This window comes from Natrix helvetica (genome assembly GCF_964273705.1).
Source record: "Natrix helvetica genome assembly, chromosome: Z".
Classification (NCBI taxonomy): Eukaryota; Metazoa; Chordata; class Lepidosauria; order Squamata; family Natricidae; genus Natrix; species Natrix helvetica.
In genome coordinates, this window is record NC_138554.1 from 59,679,670 (window position 1) to 59,705,456 (window position 25,787).

General features: G+C 41.5%; 1 protein-coding gene across 1 annotated transcript in view; it reads left to right on the plus strand.

The window, feature by feature from the left end:
- LOC309401577 (transmembrane protease serine 11E-like) overlaps positions 1-25,787 on the plus strand; it is a gene marked incomplete at both ends in the record, with an annotated part of 105,256 nt that overhangs the window by 45,471 nt on the left and 33,998 nt on the right. The window lies entirely within an intron of this gene.

The following is a 25,787-nucleotide window of genomic DNA, read 5'->3' on the forward strand; positions in this document are numbered from 1 at the left end:
AGAGCTATAGCCAGGAGGATGACAAATTGGGAGAGAGAGACTTTTGTTGAGCTAAGGAGAATGTCAACCTGTTCCATCCCATAGAGAAGAGACCTTAAACTCAGCTTATAATGCTAGCTAAGTTTACTCAAAGGTGTTTTTTTTTCAAAAGGCAACTAGACTTTGAGGAAGAAGAAAACATTTAGCTTCTCACCCAAGAAGTCTGCTCTGCCCCTGCCATCAGAAATGATGAAGTTTCTTGGGGTGAGAAGCAACACATTTTATTCTTCTTCCTCATGAAAAAAAAAAACAATCCAGTTGCCTTTTGAAGAAAAAAGCACCTTTGAGACAACTATGACCTGGATGACTGAGAATCTTCACAGATATTTATCTAAGCTCATACATAAGAGAAGGGGAGGAACATCTCAAATGTTGCTAAATAACAAATAACAAATTTTTCAACTTTGGCCAGTCTTGTTATGAATTAAATGTCCAGAGGTTTCCAGTCTAAACATACATTTTTGGGCAATTCTAAAGGTCTGTGTATGTATTTATGCATGTATTTACAGGATTTATATAACCATCTATTTTATACAATAATTCTAGGTAACCACAACAATCTATAAAAGATATTAAAAACATACCCTTATACCCAAATATCCTCCTGCTGAAATTGCCTCTCCATCTTAGCCCAATGCTTGGGGGAAGAATGAGGTCTTATACAGCCCCAAAGGCAGCTAGAAATCCCTCTGAACTCTAATGAGAAGCTCTTCTTTTTTAATAAAGTTTTTTATTTTTTTATTTTCATAACAAATAACCACGTGTATACTATTACATAACCAACCATATTATATTGTTAAATGTTTACATCAAATCGTCTTACCATCAACTCCCAAAAACAATTATTGGTTCTTCTGCTCTCCATACACCATATTTGTATCCTATCCATCACTTTCTTCTCCCTCTCTCCTCCTCCTCCCCCCTACCTCTTTTCTTCCCTCTGTCGTTCTTCTTTTCTCTACTTCCCCTTCCTCTCTTCTTCTCCTTTCTCCCCTTTCCACTCCTTTCTCTCCTCCTCTTCTCCCCCCTACCCTCTCTCCTATCCCTCTCTTCTTCCCTTATATCTCTCCTCTACTTTGCACTCTTTCTCTCATTTACTTGGTATAATTCAGCCTCTGAGCAAGCTTCATTTTAAGTTGATGGTATTTATAATTCCTTTTCAATATACATATTTAATTTTAACATGTATCTTCCTCCTCTTTTTTTAAAAGAAAAAAGTATAATATATATAACATATATAATGATTGTATTTTTAACCACCACCTCCCCAGCCTATTTTTGGCTGAGATATAGACCTGGTTGCAATTCCCAGCTATTGTCATCATTACATTTATATAACTATGAATCCTTACACGCCCCAAATTTGTAGTTCTGTCTTTATAATCTCAATAATTTCCCATTGTAAGTATATTTCATGTTCTCTCTCCATTTTTCCATATCTTGACTTAGCTTACCCGTAATTGTCTTTAAATAACTATCCTTACTGTTCAATGTTCATTACAATTCCATTAATCTACTATATAGAATAACAAGCGGTACACATCTCACTTTGTTCATCATCTTAGAAGTTCTATATGTGTCCATATTTCATATATTTTAACCTGTACTTAATTGTCTTTCCATTGACATATTCAATCAGTTAGCAACTCAGTTTCATTAACATGTGTAAAAGTGAATCACATACCTCTAGTTTATACTCTCCACATAACAGTTTCATATTTGTCCTTTTCCATATATTTTAACATTTATTTAATTATCTTTCCATTATCATATTCAATCAGTTAATAACTCAGTTTTATTATCATATACAGATATAAACCACATATCTCAGCTTTATATTTCCCATATAACAATTTCTAATTGCCTGATTTTTTCCTAGTCTTTTGTCCTACTTCTCTATTCCTGTCTTCTCCCTTTTCTTTGTTTTGACATGTCCACTCTTCAATTTTCCCCAAGCCACTGTCAAATTCAGTGAAATCTTTTGTCTGCTTTTTATTTCTTTTTGTTAAGACACATCCCCCCTTTTCAATTTTCCCTATACCACTGTCAAACCCAATGAAGTTTTTTGTCTACTTTTTATTTTCCACCATTTCTATCCTTTCATTATCCCCCCTCTTCTTCCTTTACTTCTTCCTTCACTTCCTGCTTCTCCTCAATATCTATCTTCAAAATTCTATTTAGACTTGATTTTAATGATTTATGCATATATTTTTATAATTTCATGTAGTTCTTCAAATTCCCACCTTCCATAATGTCCAGGTACAGTTAGTTATACAGTTCTTATTTCAGAGTTCTGGTCCACCTTAAATTTAGCTAGTTCAGCTGATGTGGAGCGGAAGAGAGGTGGGGGCTATCTTGATCCTTTGGCAAAAAAACCCTCAAAAAAACCCCTTCAATCTTTCCCAGCTCTTGATTTTATTCCCCCCTCCCTTGTTACCTTAATGTCCAGTTCTAAAATTACAGTTAGTTATACAGTTCTTATTTCAGAGTTCTGGTGCACCTTAAATTTCGCTAATTCAGCTGATGTGAAGAGGAAGAGAAGCGGTAGCCATCTTGACCTTTTGCTCCCTTCAGGAAAAACAACAACCCTTTGTATTTTCCCGGTTGTTGATTTTTTTTATATTATTATTATTATTATTATTATTATTATTATTATTATTATTATTATTGTTGTTGTTGTTGTTGTTGTTGTTGTTGTTGTTGTTGTTATTGTTATTGTTATTGTTATTGTTATTGTTATTGTTATTGTTATTGTTATTGTTATTGTTATTGTTATTGTTATTGTTATTGTTATTGTTATTGTTATTGTTATTGTTATTGTTATTGTTATTGTTATTATTGCATCAACAGAATTGTATCACAGTGGCCAGTTGTTTCGCCGGATTTGGCATTGATTACTAGTCGGGCCCCACCCAGGGGCCTAGGACGTCGTAACGTATTTTCGTAATATGTGTGCAGATCCAAGCAGTGCGGCCTTTTGCATTTGACTGATGGTGATTTTGTCAATTTTTAACTGTTTTAAATGTAATTCCAGTGCTTTTGGAATAGCACCCAGTGTGCCGATTACCACTGGAATTACCACTGCTGGTTTGTGCCATAATCGTTGAATTTCAATTTTTAAGTCCTGGTATTTTGTGATTTTTTCATATTCCTTCTCGGCGACCCTGCTATCACCTGGTATTGCGATGTCTATGATTGTAACCTTATTTTTCTCAACCAGTGTGATGTCTGGTGTATTATGCGCCAGTATTTTATCCGTTTGTATGCGAAAATCCCACAAGATCTTGACCATCTGACCCTCGACGACTTTTTCAGGCTTATGTTCCCACCAGTTTGTTGCTGTTTTAATGTTATAATTTTTGCACAAATTCCAGTGGATCATTTGTGCCACTGAATTGTGCCGCATTTTATAGTCAGTCTGCGCGATTTTTTTACAGCAGCTGAGTATGTGGTCAACAGTTTCATCAGCCTCTTTGCAAAGTCTACATTTGGCATCATCAGAGGATTTTTCGATTTTGGTCTTAATGGCATTTGTGCAGATAGCTTGTTCTTGCGCAGCCAGGATTAGTGACTCGGTTTCTTTCTTTAATGTACCTGCTGTTAACCATAACCAAGTTTTTTCACTGTCCACTTTATCTTTTATTTTTTCCAGAAATTGGCCATGCAATGCTTTGTTCTGCCAACTCTCCATTCTTAATTTTATCACATCTTTTTTGTATTCTTGTTTCGTCTGTTGGGCCTTCAATAGATTTTTGTTCTTTACTTCGATTAATAGATGTTCTTGACTTTCTTTTAAATAATCAGCCAGTGCATGTTTTTCTTCTTCAACTATTTGCTTCACTTGTACTAATCCTCTGCCACCTGATTTCCGGGGTAGGTATAGTCTATCAATATCACCACGTGGATGTAAACTGTAGTGCATTGTCATTAGTTTCCTGGTATTTCGGTCTAAAATGTCCAAATCAGCTTGTGTCCAGTTAACTATACCAGCTGTGTATCTTATAACTGGTATTGCCCAGGTGTTTATGGCCTTGATTGTATTTCCACCATTCAATTTAGATTTCAAAATTTTCCTAACTCTGTTGGTGTACTCTCCCCTGACAATAGTTTTTACTTCTCCATGCTTGATGTTATCCAACTGCAGAATGCCTAAGTATTTGTAGGCTTCATTTTCGTTGCATTTAATTAGTTGGCCATTGGGCATTTCAATTCCCTCACACGCAGTGATTTTGCCCCTTTTTATGGATACAGTGGCGCATTTTTCCATGCCAAACTTCATTGAAATATCGGTGCTGAATACTCGGACTGTGTTTGTCAATGATTGGATTTCTATTTCTGACTTTCCATAGAGTTTCAAATCATCCATATATAATAAATGCGAAATTTTTTCGGCTTCTTTGGCTGTTTGGTAGCCTAATTTCATTTTTTTTAAGATTACTGATAGTGGGATCATCGCGATGATGAAGAGAAGAGGTGAAAGTGAATCACCCTGGAAAATTCCTCGCTTGATATTAACCATTCCGTAGTTCTCATTCCCTACTGCCAACTCGGTTCTCCATTGTTTCATCGCCTTTTCAGTAAAGGATGTAATATTTTTGCTAATGCCAGTTGTTTCTAAGTATTTTATGATCCAACTATGTGGCAATGAGTCAAACGCCTTTTTGTAATCAATCCAGACCATATTCAAGTTCGCTTTTCTGTTCTTACAATTTTCTAATATCATTTTATCAATTAGGAGCTGATCTTTTGTGCCCCTGCTCCTTCTTTTGTTGCCTTTCTGCTCTACTGGCAAGATGTTGTTTGTTTCCAAATAATCCATAATGTTATCTGCAATAATGCCTGTGAGTAATTTGAAGGTTGTTGGCAAGCATGTTATTGGTCTGTAGTTTTCAGGTATTGTTCCTTTAGTTGCATCTTTCTGAATCAAGTATGTTTTTCCAGTTGTCAACCATTCATCAATTTGGCCATTTTGTAAAATCTCATTCAGTTGCCTGGCCAATATTGCATGTAAACTGGTCAGATATTTGAGCCAGAAACCATGTAATTGGTCCTTTCCAGGTGATGTCCAATTCTTTACTTTTTTTACTCGATGTTGTTGTTGTTGTTGTTGTTGTTGTTATTATTATTATTATTATTATTATTATTATTATTCCCCCTTGTTACATTCTTTAATTAATAGGTTAATTAAAGCTTTCTGCTCAGCATTTCTCATTCCATTTGCCACACAGGTAAAATTAGGTTATCAGTGAGAAAATAGTGCTTTCTTCTTGAGTTTTTTCTCCCTTGTTACATTCCATTTCTCATTAATTGGAGTTGATTAAGAAACTCGAACAAAGCAAATCTCCTCGGTATGTTTTGCTTTCCATTTCACCCTCCTAGTCTCTTTAAAAAAAAATAGTTTGAGCCCATTTAATCATACAATATTAAATGATTTAAATGATTAAATGGGCTCAGAATTTTGGTGAAGTGGTTATGTTGGAAACGTGGGAAAAAATATGGATTCAGAATGTTAAATTTACACAGTCACAGAATTTAAGGGAGAATTTTTATAAAATGTTTTACAGATGGTATTTAGATCCTAAAAAATTATCATGCATGTACCCAAATGTTCAACCAAAATGCTGGAGATGCGGGTGTCTAGATGCTACTTTTTTTCATGTATGGTGGACTTGTAACAAGGTGAAAGCTTTTTGGATAAAGATATGGTGGGTTATGCAGAATGTATTTAAGAAAAGAATACAATTCACTCCGCAAATGTTTTTATTGGGTATAGTTAAGGATTTTACCAAAGGGGAAACAAAATTGGCCTTGTATATGGTTACAGCAGCTAGGTTGTTGATTGTGCAACATTGGAAAAAAGATTTTTTACCGACAATTGATCAATGGATTCAGAAGGTGGCGGGGTTCGCCGAAATGGCAAAAATCTCAGCTTTCTTAAAAGCTCAGAAACAGGAGGAATATACACAGGAGTGGGCAAAATGGATTGATTATATACAGAATAAATATCAGACTAGGAGTTATTATCTAGTCTTTAGGTAAGAATGTTTAGACCGATAGATGATCAGAGTAAATAGTATATGGGATGTTTGGAATTGTTAGAGTGGTATACAGCGGAAGTCAGGGGGGTGGGTTTGTGTGGGAGGTGGGGGAGGGTTAGGGTGGAGGGTGGGGCAATATATATATATGAATAAATTAGAAGATGGGATTAATGAAACATTGTTAGGCTAGGAGAAATTTATATTAAGAGTTATAGATGTTAAATTAGCTTAGAAAATGATCAATGTGTTATTATTAATTTAAGAGAAATTTATATAGTGTTTGTTGGGAGGAGAGGGGTTATGAGTAATCTATTTTAAGATGGGGGAGGGGAGGGGGTAAAGTGTTTGGTATAATATTTGAATGTGAATTTTTGCGGGGGGGGTTGGGGGGGTATAGCATTTGTATGAGATTTATATTGTGTGGAGGGGGGGATGAAAACGGGGAAAATTTGTTTGTACAAAACTCTTTTAATTTAAAAAAAAAATTAGTTTGTGTTTGAATGGATCTGTCACTTCTCTGCTTTTTCCTTTTTGTCCAAATAGTTTAAAGCAAATGGCTCACTTTTGGGCTAGTGATTCAACCCTCCATTTTTCCCCTTCTTTCTTTCTTTTTGCCAAAATCCAGATCTGTCCATCAATATTATTTATTTATACTCTCAAGATTCTTTGCCTTTTCCAAATTCTGATTTATGACTGTGGGTTAATTAGATCTTCTTACGAGGCATTCATCTCATCTTCTGCACACTACGTTCAGTTCCTTTGGCCTGAAGTCAGCTTCTTGTGCAGCTATGTTGCATGCTGCTGCCCTGATGCTGATTCAGAGGGCAAATCTCTGACCTATGAGGGACCTATTGCACTCCCTCTGGGTCTGATGAAACACTGCCCCTTCTTCACCCCCCACCCCACCCCAGAGAGGTTCTGATCCAAAAGAATCTCAGTATTGGTTTGTCAGACAGTGTTCATGTGAAGCTCTTCAGAGCTCACACACCCCACGTCTGTCCAGCTGAAGAACCTCTGGTTGACCTAATGAGAAGCTCTTCTAAAGAACTGGGGTGGCCACTGAGAAGGCATGCTTTTGAGATCCTGTCAGTTGATCACATTTAAGAGAGAGGACCTGGAGCACACCCATCCTATATCACCTACTAAAGCAGGCAAAAATCTTCAAAGAGAGATGTCTCTGCAAATAACCTGACTTTGTATCATGTAGTGCTTGAAAGGTGATAAGGAGCACTTGGATTTTATCCAGAGAGCAGCTGGAAGTTAGTGCAGCTCACGCAGTGACAGTGGTTCTTGGGTGAACTATGGAAAACCCAAAGCAGCATGTGCTGTTGCATTCTGGACCAGATGCAACTTCCAAATGGTCTTTAAAAGGAACCCAATGTAAGGTGTATTTTACTAACCCAAACTGGAGGTGACTAAAATGGATGAGACCCCCCCGATCTAGAAATAATGATTGATGCTCAAGATGGATTTGTGCAAAATCCATGGACACAATTGCCACCTACTCTTGTGCACTAGGTCTGTACGAGGGAGTGCTACTCTGTACTGGGTCAAAGATGTCAATTCATTTTTGACCCAGTACAGTTCGTTGACAAAGGTGTCAACCACTCATCTTTTTATAGTTGTTACAGCTATTATTTCCCCATCTAGGTCTTTATGAACTACATGCACTGATCCAGCATCTGAACAAGATCATTTGCCTGGCATGAAGTAGAGATATGTAATTGGGTATCATTAGCTGACTGAAGATACCGAATCCCATTCTGCAAAATAACTTCCCCCAGCAGCTTCATGTAGATGTTAAATAGGAGGGAAGAAAGATTTGAGCCTTGAGGCTCCTCACATAATAAAGACCTAGGTTGGACCTCTCTTCCCCCATCAACACTACCTGGAACTAGCCAGATAGGAGCTTCCTGGAGCAATGGCGGTCTGCCTGAGAGCTCCTTAGACCCGCGAGCTCTTTTAAGGGAGCAGGGGTGCTGCCGGCCCCCCTTTTACACCATGGGGGCCAGGTGTCCAATAAACAGTCACCCTGGGTTTTTCTATGACCCAAGGGGGGTCTCCCAGGGTGGTGTGAAGATCTGGAAATAGCTCGGAGAGCGGACTGGGGAGCTGCCGAGGAGAGACGCCGCCCAGGAATGCCGTTTGAGTTGGAGGAGTTGAATTTGCCGTTCTGGGAGCGGAGAGGTACGGAGGAGCTCGGGAGAATGGCAAAAGGCAGAGAAACGGCATCTGGAGCGTGCGGGGGTGTGTTATTGTCGCTTTGGAGGCTTGTGGCTTGGAGCGAGCCGAAAAGCCGAACGCCAAATCCCCCTGGCCTACAGCAGACTGGAGAGATGTGGGAGATGCTGGAGGTCGAGTTGGGAGGACTGGAGGTTGATTGGATTGGATTGGACAGGACTGGAGCAGGAAGGACTGGAGGCCGGTAGGAGCGGCGTTGGGGCTTGAAATGGCTGGAGTGCTTAGAACATGGATGCAGGCCTAGGCAAGACTTGAATGCCGAAGGCTGGTAGGAGAAGGGCAGCGTTTCAGGAGGCCGCCTGGAGGCCGGGGGGGGGAGGCTTGCTGGAACTGGCAGGCTTGTTGGGAACTGGCAGGAGGTTTAACATCAGACTTGGCAGGAGAGCTTCTTCCCCTGCCAGCCACCTCCTTGACTGTTCCGTTTATTCCCCCCCCCCTGCTGACTTTTGGACTAACAGCTGCCCCTGCTTTTCATCCGTGCGCGCCTGGAGGTTTTTACCGCCCTATTTTCATCTGACTGACCATCTGCCCCTCCCCATTATCAAGCAAAAATCCATCTACCCCTCGCCATCCACCACTGACCACCTACTAGCCCCCATTTAGTGACCGGCACTTGACCATCTTATTATCATCATTACCCCCCCCCTCATCTTGGACTGGATGACTTTTATACTGATACCCGGCTGTTACAATTTTACTGGACTATGGCATACGATCATACCATCTGCAGCACAGAGCCTAGGCCCTAATGAACTTTTAACAGCATATGTATTCCAGGCTAGAACTTATCCTACTGCGGGAATACCCCCTCTCGCAGGTGTGGCCCTCCGCCCTTTCTAGGGCCCACCTTGATGACGGATTTCTTAATCCCGAGAGGTGGAGGAAGCGGAGACTTAGGGGGTTTTTAGTGAAATGTTTTTAAAATTCTTTTAGGGGTTTAGGGGTTGGGGGGGTGGGCCAGATCAGGAGCGATGATGGAGCCAGGTCACCAGGCGGGGTCTTGAGCAGAAGGAGCAGAGAGGAGGAGGGGGGAGAGGATATCATTCCCATACAGGGCTTCGTGATTCCAACAGTCGTAGGGAGGGGCAGATACGAGGACAGACTAACAACCCGTAGTCGGTTGGGAGACCGTGGGTGCTGGTTACACCCGGTCGCTTGTACCAACCCCCGCGTTCTAGGTGGTCAGGATCTGCAGGCCCAGGGCCTGAGGCTGTTGTTATGCAATGCGAGGTCCGTTGTCAATAAGGCCCCCCTCATTCACGATCTGATTTTGGAGGGGGAGCCGGACCTCGCGGGAATAACGGAAACCTGGTTGGGCCACGAGGGAGGGTTACCCCTCGTGGAAATGTGCCCACCAGGTTACCAAGCATTTCACCAGCCCCGGGCCCGGGGAAGGGGCGGTGGGGTAGCAGTGATTATCCGGGAGGATTTAGAGCCGAGGGAGTCCACTGTGCTACAGACATCCGGATGTGAATCCCTGGTTGTGAAATGGGGCCCTAGGAGGCAGATGGGCTTGCTGATAGTATACCTGGCTCCCCGCCATACATCAGCGACCCTGCCTGAGCTCCTCGAGCTGATCTCATCGGTGGCGGTTGAGACCCCCAAACTTTTAGTGATGGGGGATTTTAACCTGCCGTCGGTGGGAGAAGCATCAGAGGGGGCTCGGGAGTTCATGGCTTCCATGATAGCCATGGACCTGACTCAAATGATTCAGGGCCCGACACACGAGGGAGGTCACATCTTGGACCTTGTTTTTGTCTCTCGCCAGTGGTTGAGTGATCTGGGAGGAGTGAATTTAACCATCACTCCTCTGTCATGGTCAGATCACTCACTCCTCCGTCTTGACTTCCCTGGTGCTACTCCTCGCTGCGGGGAGGCGGAACCGGAGAACACTAGATGGTTCCGCCCCAGGCGCTTGATGGAACCAGACAGATTCCAGACGGAGCTTGGGCCACCTCCTGCAGCCCTGACCCGCCCTCGGGTAGAGGACCTGGTGGCCGCGTGGAATAATGCGACTACCGGGGCCTTGAACCGGGTGGCGCCTTTGCGGCCTCTCCGGCGGCAACGATCCACCCTGGCCCCTTGGTTTACCGAGGAGCTAAGGGTGATGAAGCGCCGCAAGAGATGCCTAGAGAGTCGTTGGAGATCCTCCCGAACCGAACTTGACCGAGCACAGGTACGAGCCCATTTAAGGACGTACCTAGTGGCATTGAGAACGGCCAAACGTCAATATTGTGCAGCTCTCATTGCATCCGCAGAGAACCACCCTGCCGCCCTGTTTTGGGTGTCCCGCTCTCTTCTGTTTCAGAGGCCACGGGAGGCCCCTTTACAGGGCAGGGCAGAGGAGTTTGGGAAATACCTGCAGGATAAAGTCGCTCAAATCCGGAAGGATTGGGTCCCCTTCAGTGGCCCAGTCGAGACGCCAGTGGCGAGTCTTGAGAAACCTTTTTGGGAGGAGTTTGACTTGGTTGTCATCGAGGATTTGGACAGATTGCGTGGGCGACTGCGACCTACCACATGTTTGTTGGACCCGTGTCCCTCCTGGCTTGTACTGGCATCCTGGGAGGTTACACGCGACTGGCTCCTGGACCTAGTGAACGCTTCGTTGGGTGAGGGGTCTCTCCCGGCCGCCTTGAAAGAGGCGGTGGTGAGACCCTTGCTCAAGAAGCCTTCCCTGGACCCTATGGAGCTGGTCAATTATCGTCCTGTCTCCAACCTTCCCTTTTTGGCGAAGGTTGTGGAGAGTGTGGTGGCTTCTCAGTTTCCACGACATCTGGAGGAGAATGATTATCTAGACCCGCGCCAGTCCGGCTTTCGCCCTGGGCACAGCACTGAGACGGCCTTGGTCGCGTTGGTAGATGATCTCTGGAGGGCCAGAGATAGGGGCTGTTCCTCTATCCTGGTCCTATTAGACCTCTCGGCGGCTTTTGATACCATCGACCATGGTATCCTGTTGCACCGACTGGAGGGGTTGGGGATCCGGGGCACCGTCTTGCGGTGGTTCGGCTCCTACCTCTCCGGCAGGACGCAACGTGTGTTGGCAGGAGAGCAGAGGTCGACCCTAAGCCCCCTCATCTGTGGGGTGCCACAGGGGTCGGTCCTCTCGCCACTCCTGTTCAACACATACATGAAGCCGCTGGGTGAGATCATCCGTGGTTTTGGGGTGGGATACCACCTGTACGCTGATGATACTCAGCTGTACATTTCCACCCCGAACCACCCCAACGAGGCCGTCGAAGTGATGTCCCGGTGTGTGGAAGCCGTACGGGTCTGGATGGATGACAACCGACTCAGGCTCAACCCTTCCAAGACGGAGTGGCTGTGGGTTCCGGCTCCCCGGTTCAACCAGATAATTCCATCTCTGGCCATTGGGGGCATTCAACTCGCCCCCATGGAGCGGGCGTGCAATTTGGGCGTCCTCCTGGATGCCAAGCTGTCCATGGATGAACATGTGACAGCCGTGGCCAGGGGGGCGTTCCATCAGGTTCGCCTGGTGCGCCAATTGCGCCCCCTATTGGACCGGGACGCTCTACGCACAGTCACCCATGCGCTGGTGACGTCTCGCCTGGACTACTGTAACGCTCTCTACATGGGGCTTCCCTTGAAATGCACTCGGAGACTACAGTTGGTCCAGAATGCGGCCGCGCGGGTGATTATGGGGAGCACCAGGTACTCCCATGTGACACCACACCTGCGCGAGCTGCACTGGCTTCCTGTGGTCTATCGAGTGCGTTTCAAGGTTTTGATTACGATCTTTAAAGCGCTCCATGGCTCAGGACCTAGTTACCTGCGGGACCGTATTCTGCCCCATACATCCCTACGACCTATTCGCTCGCACAGAGAGGGACTTCTCCAGGTGCCGTCCACTAGACAATGCCATGGGGCGGCGCCTAGGAGCAGAGCCTTCTCTGTGGCGGGCCCAGCCCTGTGGAATGACCTCCCCCCGGACATTAGGACCACTACAGACCTCCGCTCCTTCCGTGTTAAGCTCAAGACCCACCTTTTTCAAATATCTGGCCTGGCCCAACCATAACTTCGTTACGCTCCTGAGGGGTTTTTAATTCAGCAATTTTATTTAGGGGATTTTAAACTGTGTTTTAACTGTGTTTTTAGCTGTGTTTATTGTCTTTCACTTGCAGGTCTACTCTCCTCCATGCACAAATGTAATTGTCCTTGTTTTTTCGTATGTATGTGTGTCCTATGTGTATTTTATCCTTGTGATTGTACGCCGCCCCGAGTCCTTCGGGAGAGGGTTGCGGCTAATCAAATAAAATTTGATTTGATTTGATTTGAGATAGAAAGAATAATCACTGCAAAACACTGTCCTCTATTCCCAGTCCTTGAAGCTGGCCATAAGATACCATGATTGATGGTATCAAAAGTTACAGAGAGATCTAGAACAGCCAGGATGGACACACTACCCCTATCCTTAGCCCCATCCCACCCCAAATGAGACCAATATTATTTTGGTAATTATGACCTGAATCCTGACTGCTGGGAGTTCACCACCCTCTCAACAACTTCCCTATGAAGGGAAGGTTGGAGACTGGATGAAAGTTACCCAAAACCATAGGGTTCAAGGACGGCCTCTTGAGGAGCAGGTGAACGACTATTTCTTTTAGGGCTGGCTGAGCCACTCCCTCTCACACTGGGATCTACTGCTTGGACCCAACTGCATGCCACATCACAGGAGGCTTTAATCACCCAGGAGGGGCATGGTTTCAGACTAAAGGTAGAAGAGCTCAAAGCAGTAAAGATTGTCTCAACTTCCTTATGATTGACCAATTCAAATTCTTCCCAAATATTCAGGTTAGAAGGTGCCTCAAGCATATATAGGGCTCCAGCATACTCCACCTCTAAGCAATGTTGAACAACAGATGCCTAGAGTTGCCTCACAGTGATCCTATAAGGTAAACCTCCCTCTGCTCCGAAACAGAGCTGCTAGGTACCCATCTGTGGATGTGATAAGAGTGGAGAAGTAAGTATGTTTTGCCACTCTTCCTGCCACAAGATATACCCTGACATGGTAGCAGTACTCAGTTGGCTTCATCCCATATCTTCTCCAGCTGAACTCTAGCATCTCTTATGTCATTTCATTTCCCAGAGCCTGTCCATAAAGCAAGGGGCCCTGAATGCACCTGGGTTTGCAAAGTCCAAAGCCTTTGTTTCAGTGTTGCTAGCGTAGGACCACAGTTTACTAGAATTGTTCATGCCTTCCACTTAGAAAATTCCACTTAGGTCTTTGGCATCCCTGGAAAAATTCATAGAAATTAGAAGAGGCTTTGTTTAAGGCCTCCCTAAAAGCTAAAGCCAATCAGAAAAAACGATACTGAGCTAGATGGACCAATACTATGACTCAGTAATAAGCAGATTATTATATTTTTATAGAGAACCTCACCTGTTCAGAAATGTGACTTTACCACATACCATGTTGTTTGGGCCATTGTTACCTGGAAAATGTTATTTCCTTTATGATATCACATATGTTTATCTTTGAATTGGTATTTCTGGATTTATCTCATCAAGATCTTTACTGTGTGCCCTACTTGTTCCTGAAGTCATTTTGCAAATAGGTTGAATTTTTTATTTGTAATTGATGCTTGAACTGCTTAGATATTTTGGATGCAATGCAAAAGCCAACAATCATTGCAGAGAATCTGATACTTGGAAAAATAAAAAGCAATTGACAATGAGATGAATACCAAACAAAGGAGTTAGATATTATTGCTAATGACATAAACATGCATTTACATGAACTCGAAGAAGCAGTTACTAGTATACATACCTGGTAAAATTATGCCCATTGTGACACCTATCAAAAGAAACTGAATAATCACAAAAAGCTCATGTGTAACAGCACTCCTATTTATGTAAAATGGGCTCCTATTCAATAGAGCAGTGATGGCTAACCTTTTCCTGACCAAGTGCCCAAAGTATGTGAATGCATGCGCATGTGCCCAAACCCCCAAAATGCAATAAATTGCTTTTGTTCCTTAAATTTTTCACATTTTTCTTTTGAAAGATCTCTACTAATTCTCTTTAACTTCTTTTTCTCAGTGTTCCCTTTCCTCATGATTTTCATATGTTTCCTTATTTGATCCTCATTTATTCTTTCTATTTGAGCAATGTCACCTTTCATATTGAAGGCCAGCTCCAGGTTGAGTAGCAATGATCTAGGGTTGTCAAATTTTAGGGGGCTCCCAGCTGAAAGGACTTCTGAAAAAAATTTAAACTGCCCATGGGAGGATTAAATGTAATTTAGTAGAATTAAAAACAATGGCTGCTGATGTAATAAAATGATTCACTTTGAAAATAGGTTGACAATGCCTGAAAAAAGAAAAAAGAAAAAGAAAAAAACTGTCTACAGCAGGGCTGTCAAACTCCCGCCTCGCGGGACAGATGCGTCACGTGCTGGCCACGCCTATGCCCGGTTTAGCAAAGGAGAAAAAAGTCCTGATACGTCACATTATGCCGCTATGATGACATGAGTTTGATACTCCTGTTCTACAGGGTTGAAAAGCATGACAGGCAGACTGAAGGAAAGAAGGAAAATGGTGCTTTTTTCAAATTCCTAATGTTGGAAGATAAATCCAATCTGATTCCCATCCAGGAGAAGATGCCAGAAATAAAATGGAGGCTGGCTACAAGAAAAGAAGGTCTCTGTTTATTTGATTTCCAGAAACTTCAGTAATCGTGTATGTTAGATTCGGGCAACGAGAATTGCTGACCATGAAATGATCGTCAGGGACGATCCCGTGTCGACTTCAAGCTCGCAAGGGGAGTCCTCCAGGAGGACAGTGAGTTTCAGCTTTTGAGGTCGCTTCGTGCGGACCTGACCTATTGTTGTGAGATAGGTTCTTAGTGGTTCTCTCTGGGTATACTCTCTCTCGGCTCCCTGGGAATACTCTCTCTCAGCTCTCTGAGAATACTCTCTCTCAGCTCTCTGGGAATACTCTCTCTCGGCTGATTCCCTCGGGTCTCTCTCTGGGGGCCCTTTGTTTTTTCACCAAGCCCCTGGGTTGGGCTTCTGTCGGCGATACGTTGGAGGCTGCCATTGTGTGGCAGGGTCTTCGCTCCGACACACTCTTGTAATGTGCCCAATTTTGTCGCAATGCGAGCAAACAACGTTCCTGAAATGGCAGGTAGACCGGGGATGATTCCCTCCGCAGCTTGGGCAGGGTGGCAAACGGAATTCGGATTTTCGCGCCGGTCTTGTGTGACTGCTGCGCATGCGATGGCTGTCTTCGTATTTGCTGTCCTCGGTTTCTTGATCGGTGGCCTCATAATGCACCCGGGCTTGTCTGGCTCCGGACTGGGTTGCGCTGTACCCGCGATGTAGCATTTTGGCAGATCTGTCCGCTGATTCAGAAGCTCTTGCCTCATCTAGCACAATCTGCAGGTTTAGGTTGGATTTGGCCAACAATCATTTTTGCAACGAAATGTCCTTTAACCCGCATATGAGGCGTGCCAGGATTTGCTCGTCCAGGTCCCTGAACTCGCAATGCGTTACTGCCTTTCGAAGTGCTGCAACGTACTGATTTATGGATTCGTCCGCCTTCTGGTTCCTCGTGTTGAATTCCTGCCGGCGAACGTGGCGGGAAGGTTTTGGCATGAAATGCGTCTGCAGTGTTTGTTGTAGCACCGTCCATGTTACCGCCTGGATGGGGGTTGGCTCAGAGAGATCCCTGGCCGTCTCGAAGACCTCTCGCCCGCAGTAGCTCAGGAACATGTTCTTTTTCCGGGAGTCCGGTACTCCTGTGAGATCATTTGCCTCGAGGAAGCATTCGAATCTGAGCATGTAGGATTCCCAATGCTCGGTGATTGGGTTGTATGGGGTCGGTGGAGCGTGCATCACCATCTTGTCTTACGTTCGAATTTGCCGCGCTGAGATGGCTGCCGGAATTTCCACCGAATTCCGGGGCTGGATTGGATCCGTAAATTCTGGAGGTAGCTCTTCGTCCTATCTGTCTCTCGATCCCACCTTCATCGCCAATGTTAGATTCAGGCAACGAGAGAACAGACTCCAGATGATAGTGACAACAACAGCTCTTTATTTAGTAGTAGTAGTGATCCAGCTTGCTATGGGGTCGTGCAGCTCCCCTTTTATAGGGATCTGGTAGACCTCCCGTCGAATCAGAACAACCCCTTGTTCCCGCCCTAGTGGCGGACCTGAGTGGAGACTACAGCAGTTTATGCAAATATCTAACAGCGTATTTCTGGGGTGGCTGACAAAATGGCTGAATGAGTGAATGTTTTTTTATAGGGTTTTGGGGTTTGGTGATTGAGATGCTCCAGGGGGTTATGCAATGTAGTGAGCCTTGTGTCTTTTGCTATTCTAGTGGTGGGTAAATCCTACTAATACTAAAGGTCATGTCCTGTCCTTAGAATTTGGGTGTGGGAATGTAAATTCTTAATTCCATCAGCTCCAGCCTTCCGTGGGAGCTGTGGCTGAAGGTGTTTTGCTTATGAATAATTGGCTCAGCCTTTCTTAATAACTACAGAATATTCATCTCTAATGACTTGAGGCTTCAGCTGGAGGCTATGGCAGGAAGACGGGCTGCTTTCTGTCTTTGTTTTCTATTTCTTCTTTGGGGAAATACAATATTCTGCCCCTTTTAATATCCCCCAAATTATTTCATTCTCGGGGAGGGGGGGCTTCTCACACTAACAAAATTGGAAGATCAGTTTAAACCACAGGGGTGATGGATTATAACTTTGCCTAACATGCCAAATGTTTAAATCTCACCCTATTCATACCAACACCTATTCATTCAGCTTCTATTCATTCTAAATCAATTTCTGTTTGCTTTATTGCATATAGTACTTCTTAAACCACTCATTTCCATGGCATTCAACTTATTTTTATGTTTTCCCTGACATCTCCAACTCTTATTTCCATATAAATAAATTAATTAAGGAGCACTCTTCTTCCCCCATCTTTATAATTTTTAACATTCCACACTTTAAAATTGCATAAAATTGCCCACCGGTGGGCAATCAAACATACAAATCGAAAAAACAACAAAAATAGAGCATATACTTCCCATGATCCTTATATTTACATTTTCATATTTTAAAATTGCTTGATAAAGTTTCCCATATTTAGTAAACAGTCTATCAAGGTATACACATTCTTACCCTATTTTATCAAAACTTACACATAACTGCAATTATTTACTCCATTTACTGTCAAGCACAAGTACTTTGATCTTTGATACATTAATTTTCAAATCTATCCTCCTTGTTGTATTATAAAGATTTTTTAACATTTGCAATATATCATTTGTATTCTCATCCAACAAGTATTATTTGCATATAAAAGAAGACATACATTCACACTCCCAAACAACATACCTCCAACATCATAAATACATCAAACAATCAAGGGGATACCAAATATCCTTGTCTTGCTTCATACTCAGTGATGAATCACTCAGTAAGCACTTGGTTCATTATTACACATCCTTTACTTCCATCATAAACTGTTCTTATTGCATTCAGCAATCAAATATTATTCATGCAAAATATTTCATAATTTAAGTTTATTCATTCAACATATATTTTCTCTAAAACAACAAATGCATAACAATGTTCTTCCTTGTATTAATATAGTTCTTTCTTATTTCAGAAAGGCCAAAATCTGATCCATTCCCCCTCTCTGGCATAAACCTACACTGCTTCTCCTTGATTGTACTTATTATTTCTTGTACTCTTTTCAGTCAGATACCTGCCAAACAATTTCCCAGAGACACCCAACAAATTAATCCACTTCTAGGTTTGCATTCAATCTTGCTACCTTTCCCTTCTTAAAGGGAAATAATAACAACATTCTTCCAATTATCAAGTACAGAGACAGTCTAAGCATGCACATGAAGTAAAGTGGACAATCCTCATGTACAAACACAACTATGTTTGATCTTTTCTACATCAACACTTGCAATATTGTTATTTTTCATTATTTTGATAGCATCCATGTCTCCTATTTCATCATTTTTTTCTTGGACATCAATATTTACCCAGGAGTGAAATTCAGCAGGTTCTGACAGGTTCTGGAGAACTGGTAGCGGACATTTTGAGTACTTGGAAAACTGACAAATGCCACCTCTGGCTGGCCCCAGAATAGGATGGGAATGGAGATTTTGCAATATCCTTCCCCCAGGAGTGGGGAGGGAATGGGGATTTTGCAAAATCCCTCCCCTGCCATGTCCACCAAGCCACGTCCACAGAACTGATAGTAAAAAAAAATGAATTTCACTACTGCATTTACCGCACTTGCTTCAGTCACACTCTTTAATATATTGTTATCATTTCCATAGCAAGCTTTAAAATAATCTTTCCCACATTTTCACACTCCAGTTCTGCACCATCTTCAATTCTTCACTTTTATTCTTAATCCCGTTAACTCCTTTGGAGGATCCTTTAGCTCTTCTTATTAATTTCCAAAACAAAATTTTATTTCTGTCAAAATTGCCTCTTTTAGTTGTATTGTTTCTTATACTCTGATTACATTCTTTGCAAATATCCTTCTTCTTCTTTAGACACATTACACAGAATTTTCCTCTAGTAGGAGACTTCCGGTTCCGGCAGCTGACGGCGACGGGCAGAGACTGCTCGCCCCGGGCATCCCCGGTGGGTTCCCCACCTCCTGGGGGGCACAGGACGCCCCATAGAGGCATTCTGCTGGAGGAGCGGCGCGGCAGGAGGACCCCTGGATCGGAGGTGGCCGTCGGGGGGCTCCCGCTTCGCTCCAGGCACCGAGGAGCATGAAGGGGAGGCGCTCCGGCGTCTTCGCTGTGAGGCTGTATGGAGTGAAAAAAGAAAGCTGAAGGATGCGCCGGCGGAGCGGTGAGGTGTAGACTTCCTTCATTCCTATTACCAACTTTAAAATCTGTCAGCTGTGCAAACTTGAACTTTTGGCTTGATTTGGAGAGGTGCGGCTGGAGGGGAGGGGGATTTCCCCCCCCCTTGGACAAGCGGCTGGAAACAAGTGTGCTCTCAGCCCCAAGGGAAGGAGGAGGGGGAGAGCCAAACCAAAGATGTCACACCCCTACTACATGGATTTTCAGAGTTAAACTTTTAAGTTTTAAGACAATGAGATCTGGAAGCCCTGGGAACTTTGAACTTTGAAAATTTTATTTGTTGCCTCAATACCCGAAGTTGGCAGGGCAAGATGGCACACTTCCGTTGTCTTCATGAAATGTGAAACTTGACTCCACCTTTTAGCTTCAGGCTTCCGGTCTCTGTCTCCGTGCTACCTGGATAATTCTCTTGTGGATTGTTTGCTACTGAACCTCCTGGAGTGAAAAACGTCTGCCCTTTTGCCAGGGTGATTAGAAAATTCCCCTGTGCCTGGACTCTCTGCCTCCTGGACTCTCTTAGCTGTTCTACCACTCTGACTGATCTTCCTCTATATTGACTGGACTCTTTATTACTAACAATGGCATCTAAAAGACCACCTCCTGGAAAGTCAGGCTTTGCTGCCTCTGCCCCGACATCTGCAACCTCAAGTCCTAGCACACAATCAACATTAACAGCCTTTAAACAACTTAAATCTACGGACTTGGAGTTTCACCAAATGTTTCAGCAAATTTTACAGGGACAAGAGGAAATAAAGAAACAACTGAAGGAGATGAAAGAAGAAATTAGAGAGAACCAGGAAAAAATTAATAAGAACTCACAGAGACTGGATCTTTTGGAGGATGGGGCGGCTGAGATGAGGGGGGGGATAGAGGGCGTGCAGAAGGGAAACAAAGAACTTGACACCCAACAAATGAAAATAGAGTTTGAGAGAATGTCTTTTTATCTTAGGTTTCAAAATGTGATGGAGACAGATGATGAAAACATAAGGGACATCATGACAACCATTTTGGCTGAGTATATTCAGAAGGAAAAACAACAGTTGGGGTGGGAAATAGACCTGGTCTATAGAGTGAACTCAGCATATGCTAGAACACACAATGTCCCCAGGGAGGTACACATTCAATTTCTTAGGAAAAGCACAAGAGATGAAATCCTGAATGCACAAAGGGGGCAAGCCTTGACATACAAAGATAAGGAGATAACCATTCTGAAACAGATCCCCAAGAAAGTGAGGGAGAAAAGAAAATTTTATTCGCAATTGCCGAATAAACTATACCAGAAGGGGGTGTGGTTTCGATGGTTACTGCCTGAAGGTATGCTAATATTCTGGGAGGAGACAAGAGTCAGAATTAATACGCCCATAGAGGCGCAGGCGTTTATGGAAAAAAATAAACTACTCCTAGAAAAACCAGAAGACACTTCAGTAGATATACAAGACATGGGAGGGGCCGGAGCACTGCCAACGGGGGGAGATGGGGCGACATCAAGAAAGCTCCGATCACACAAATGACTAAGAAAATCCACGTGATATAAACTGACCGAAATTACCAATTGAATTTACCACACTGACTATATGCTATTATGTAATATTTGAACTTTATGCAAATGTATACTATGAGTCTGGAGGGGGGGGTGCACCTACCGCATTTTGCGGCTGCCAAAATTTGTAATCTTTCCCATACCTTTTCCCTTTGTAAAATATTAAAAAACCAATAAAACTTTGTTTAAAAAAAAAAGAATTCTCCTCTAGTTATCTTCTTTTGCATCAACTTGTCTCAGCCATAGGTTCTTTCACTTTATTGTTTCACCTAGTATTCTTTTTATAATTTAATTAAATAATTTTACCCTGTTCTGCAATATATGTTATTCTTCTTAGTTTACTCCAAGAAACTTCTATATCCTTTTTATTTATGTCCACTTCCCATTCATTAAGATTAATCTGTCTTCTGATATCTTTTAATAGAGATTTCTTAATTTTCCTATAATTGTTCTAGTTTTATTCTAGATCCCTTCTCTTTTTTCAGTGCCCTCTTTCCCCAATCTTTTTTAAATTTATTTTTATTGCTTTTAAAATAATGATAAAAAAACAGGAAAAAAAATCCAAAACACAATTGTAAAAGTCCATATACTGTCAAAGGGGAAAAACATACAGGAGGTACACTTATTTTTTAAAAAGTGGAAAAAATATAGCAAATTGGAAAAAGAGCATGATATACCATTCTAGCAATAAATAGTTACAATTCTATATATAGTTAGCGTAATTATTATTCAAATACATATGTTTCTAATATAGTAAAGCAATGTTTTTAATCTACTCTATTTTTTAAAAAAAAATGGTCCTGTGTTTCATTATATTTTTTATTCCATACAAAATTTATGTTTACAGCAGTGTTTCTCAAATTCAGCAATTTTCAGATGTGTGGACTTTAGCTACCAAAATGCCCTAGTCAGAAAGGTTGGGTAAATTGTTGGTTGGACAGTAGATGGCTGTCTGTAAATGGTTGGCAGGGGAATTCTGGAAATTGAAGTCTGAAAATTGCTGAGGTTGAGAAACATTGGTCTATGGGTAATCCACTCATAAATTGCAAATGCAATGACGTCTTAAATCAATTTGAGTGAAAGGGGCCATAATATCTTTCCAATGCTGCAATATTAGTCTTTTGGCCATAATAAGGCACATAAAATCTATTCATATTATCCAGTTGCCAAAGTTTAGGTTCAAAAAAATATTGTCATTTGGAAAAAAAAATGCTTTTGTTGCACAATTATATTTATATACATGTAGTCCTCAACTGACAACCACAATCAGCCCAAAATTTCTGTTGCTAAGTGAAGCAGTTGTTAAGTGAATGACATAACAGAGTCCAATAAACTGTAATTTATTTATTTTTTGCTGTATAATTTGAGGTCCATTGACACTCTTGGTAGACAAGTTAAAACTTTGTCTAGGCAATATAGGAACCTCTAATTCTTCATTCCACTTGTTTCTTAGTAACTTCATATCAAGTTGATTTATTTATAACAAATATCTATAAAAAGTAATACAGCTAGTCCTCAACTTAAAACAGTTCATTTAGTGACTCTTCAAAGTTAGAATGGCACTGGGGAAAAAAGACTTGTGACCGTTTTTCACACTTACGACTATTGCTGCATCCCCAAGGTCACATGATCAAAATTCAGATACTTGGCAGCGGGCTCCTATTTATGACAATTGCAGTGTCCTGGGGTCCTGTGATCCCCTTTTGCAACCTTCTGACAAAAAAAGTCAATTGGTAGCCAGATTCACTTAACATGTCATTAACTCAACAAGTACAATGACTCACTTAACAACTATGGCAAGAAAAGTCATAAAATGGGGCAAAACTCACTTAACAATTGTTTCACTTAACAACAGAAATTTTGGGCTCAGTTGTGGTTGTAAATTGAGCAGTATTTATAGTAAGTTTTTTTGTTTTGTTTTCAGTTTTAAGGGATTTAATAAATTATTCTGCAATCTCAGGTCTCTCCGAAGCTGAGAATGCTGCTAGTCCATTTATTAACAAATGTAGCTGTAAATATTGCCATTACATCCGATAGAAGATAGTTCGTTCTTAACATAGTATACATTAAAAAATCATCTTCAGTTCAGACAACCCCAGGTTGATTCTTAACATTTCCTCCAAGATGGTTTGTCCTATATTCACATCCTCTCATTATCTTTGCATTCTTAATTATTTTATTTTTCTCAATATTTCATCATAAACAGTCAAAAGAACCACGCCTTTAGAATGATATTCAGTATTCTAAAGGAACAGACTTTTTTCCCAGAGCAAATCCTTTACTATCCCCATTCCTCTTGTCTTGCTCCTACTCACTCATTCCACTGAACAAAATCACATTTGCATTCATTTAAAATGTTGCACAATTTCTCACCATTTTCTGGTGTGTGATGTATAAGCATTAATAATGCATAGACTCTATGCAGACAAAAGAACCTGTATGCTACCAATCCATAATTTCTGTCACACACTTTAGTTACTTCATTTATAATCAAATCTAAATCTCTACTCTTTATATGCGTTTATCAATTTTGTTGACATCCATTTATTTGTTTGTTTGTTTATTAGTCGGTCAACGTGTCCAAGGTAACAGGTCTTAGTATAGACATGGACATTTTTGCATGAGATTGGTACAAATAATGGATATAAATAAGTATAACATGGCCTTGAACACATAAAATGAGTACACATCAATGGGGATAGTAGGACAGAGATAGTAGGCACGCTGGTGCACTTATGCATGCTCCCTTAGGGACCTCTTAGGAAACGTGTGAGCTCCACAGTGGACAGTTTAAGGTTAAAGCTATGGGGGTTTGAGGAACTAACAATGGAATCAGGTAGAGTATGCCAAGCATTGAAAATACTATTGCTAAAGTCATATTTTCTGCAATCGAGTTTGGAGTGGTTTTCCTTTGAGTTTGTATCTATTATTTGCCCATGTATTATTGTAGTTGAAGTTGAAGTTTACATTTACAGGTAGGACATTATAGCAGATAATTTTGTGTACTATGCTTAGGTTGGAATGTAGGCAGTATAGTTTGAGGTTGTCCAAGGCTAAGATTTCAAGCCTGGTAGCATAAGGTATTTTATTGTGAGCAGATAAGTTAAGTACTCTTCTTGTGAAATACCTCTGGACCCTCTCTATTGTATTAATGTCCAATGTGGATTCCAGGCAGGTGAGCAGTATTCAAGGATTGGTCTAGCAAAAGTTTTGCATGCCCTAGTTAGCAGTATAGTGTTACCAGAGAAAAAAAACTTCATAAAATAAGGCTGACAACTCTTAATGCCTTTTTGGCAATGTTGTTACAGTGAGCTCTGGGGCTTAGATCTTTTGGGATGAGTACTCCTAGGTCCTTGACAGAGTGAAGGTTATCTATTAGGTCATATCTGCCCAGCTTGTATTTGGTGTTCTGGTTTTTGTTGCCAATGTGTAGGACAGAGCATTTGTTAGCAGAGATTTGGAATTGCCAATTGTTCGACCATTCAGAGTTAAGGTCGTTTTGTAGGGTGGTAGTATTGTCTGTGGTGTTAAATAGCTTTATGTCATCAGCAAAGAGGATGCAGCTGCTTATAATATGATCGCAGAGGTCATTTATGTAAAGCAGAAAGAGTGTGAATCGTAATACGCTGCCTTGGGGGACCCCACAGTTAACTGGTGCAGGGTTTGATATTGCCCTTCCAATTTTGACTACTTGTTGCCTGTTTGATAGGATAGCCATCCATTTGTGCAAAGTTCCAGAAATGCCATAGGAGCTTAATTTTAACAGAAGTTTGTTGTGTACTATTGAATCAAAGGTATTCTTTCTCCTAGTTTCAGAGAGCACATTTATTTATTTTTCTTTCATTTAATTTCTTCCTTGCTACTCTTTACCATTACTTTTCTTGCCTTCCAAATTGCAACTTTCCCTAGGGAATGTGGACATCACCAGCCCTTAGATATTGAACTTTGCTGCCCATCATGGCTTCGGTCAGTAGCGATTTTCCAATAACTTCTCTAGTGAGAAGATAGAGATAGATTAAGTGCTCAATCTTAGTTCACCTGCAGTATTTCCTGCTAATGGTAACTGCAGCATTGAAAGGTTGGGCACATTTTGGCCAATATGCCACAGTGCAAGCAAGAGCCAGTTTCATTGTATATGCCCATGCTACCCCATGAAGCCAGGATATCAAATCCTATAGTATATGCACTACTGTAGGCTGATATATTCAGAAGGAAGTATGTATAATTTTTTATTACTTTTTCAGGGGTGGGAGGGAGATTTTTTTTCATGACTTGTTTCTTGATTGTAATATGGGTGGGACCATGTCATTCTTGTGGCTTCACACATTTTTTCCAAGGAGATTATGGATTTTAAATGTGAAGTGTCTATTTAATTTCCATATATTTCTCATCTTAAAATGGCAGACAAATGTGTTGTTTTGATAATCATGATCAAAGAAAGCTCTGAGGTTCATAAAAAAGAAACCACTGCAGAATTCTATATTGTTGGGATGATTGCTAATAGAACATTCAAAGTAATCATGAAATTAAACTAGAAGGGGAAGTTACTTATTTACATATTATCTCAGCTCAAATACTGAATTCTTTTCAGGTCCTTATGCTTTCTACCTCCTCATTAAAATCTACCAATGCCAAAAAATTAAACGAGGAAATAAGTACTGTAAATTTAAAGCTTTTCAGTTAAGTGCCAATTATATAGTCAACGACCACTCATCAAGGATTGCAAATATATAATATTTTATACATATTATAATCTTAACTGGGTATATAAGGCTTACGTCACTCAATTTTTTAATTCTCATACAATTGCAAATTTATTTAATGGAACTGGAAAATTTAAAGTAATCTCGTCTTGGAAGGCTGTCACATATGCTTATATAGCAATGCATTTTTAAAACAACAGTTGATCAAAGAAACTGAAATGCTCTGGTATAATAGTAAACTATTTTCACATATCCTTCTGAACTAAATACCAACAATATTTTTTACATTGCTGTTAATCTTTAATAAATTTCTACCTCATACAAAAACATGCTGTTGAGGCAACCAGATAAATTTTCAATGGACACC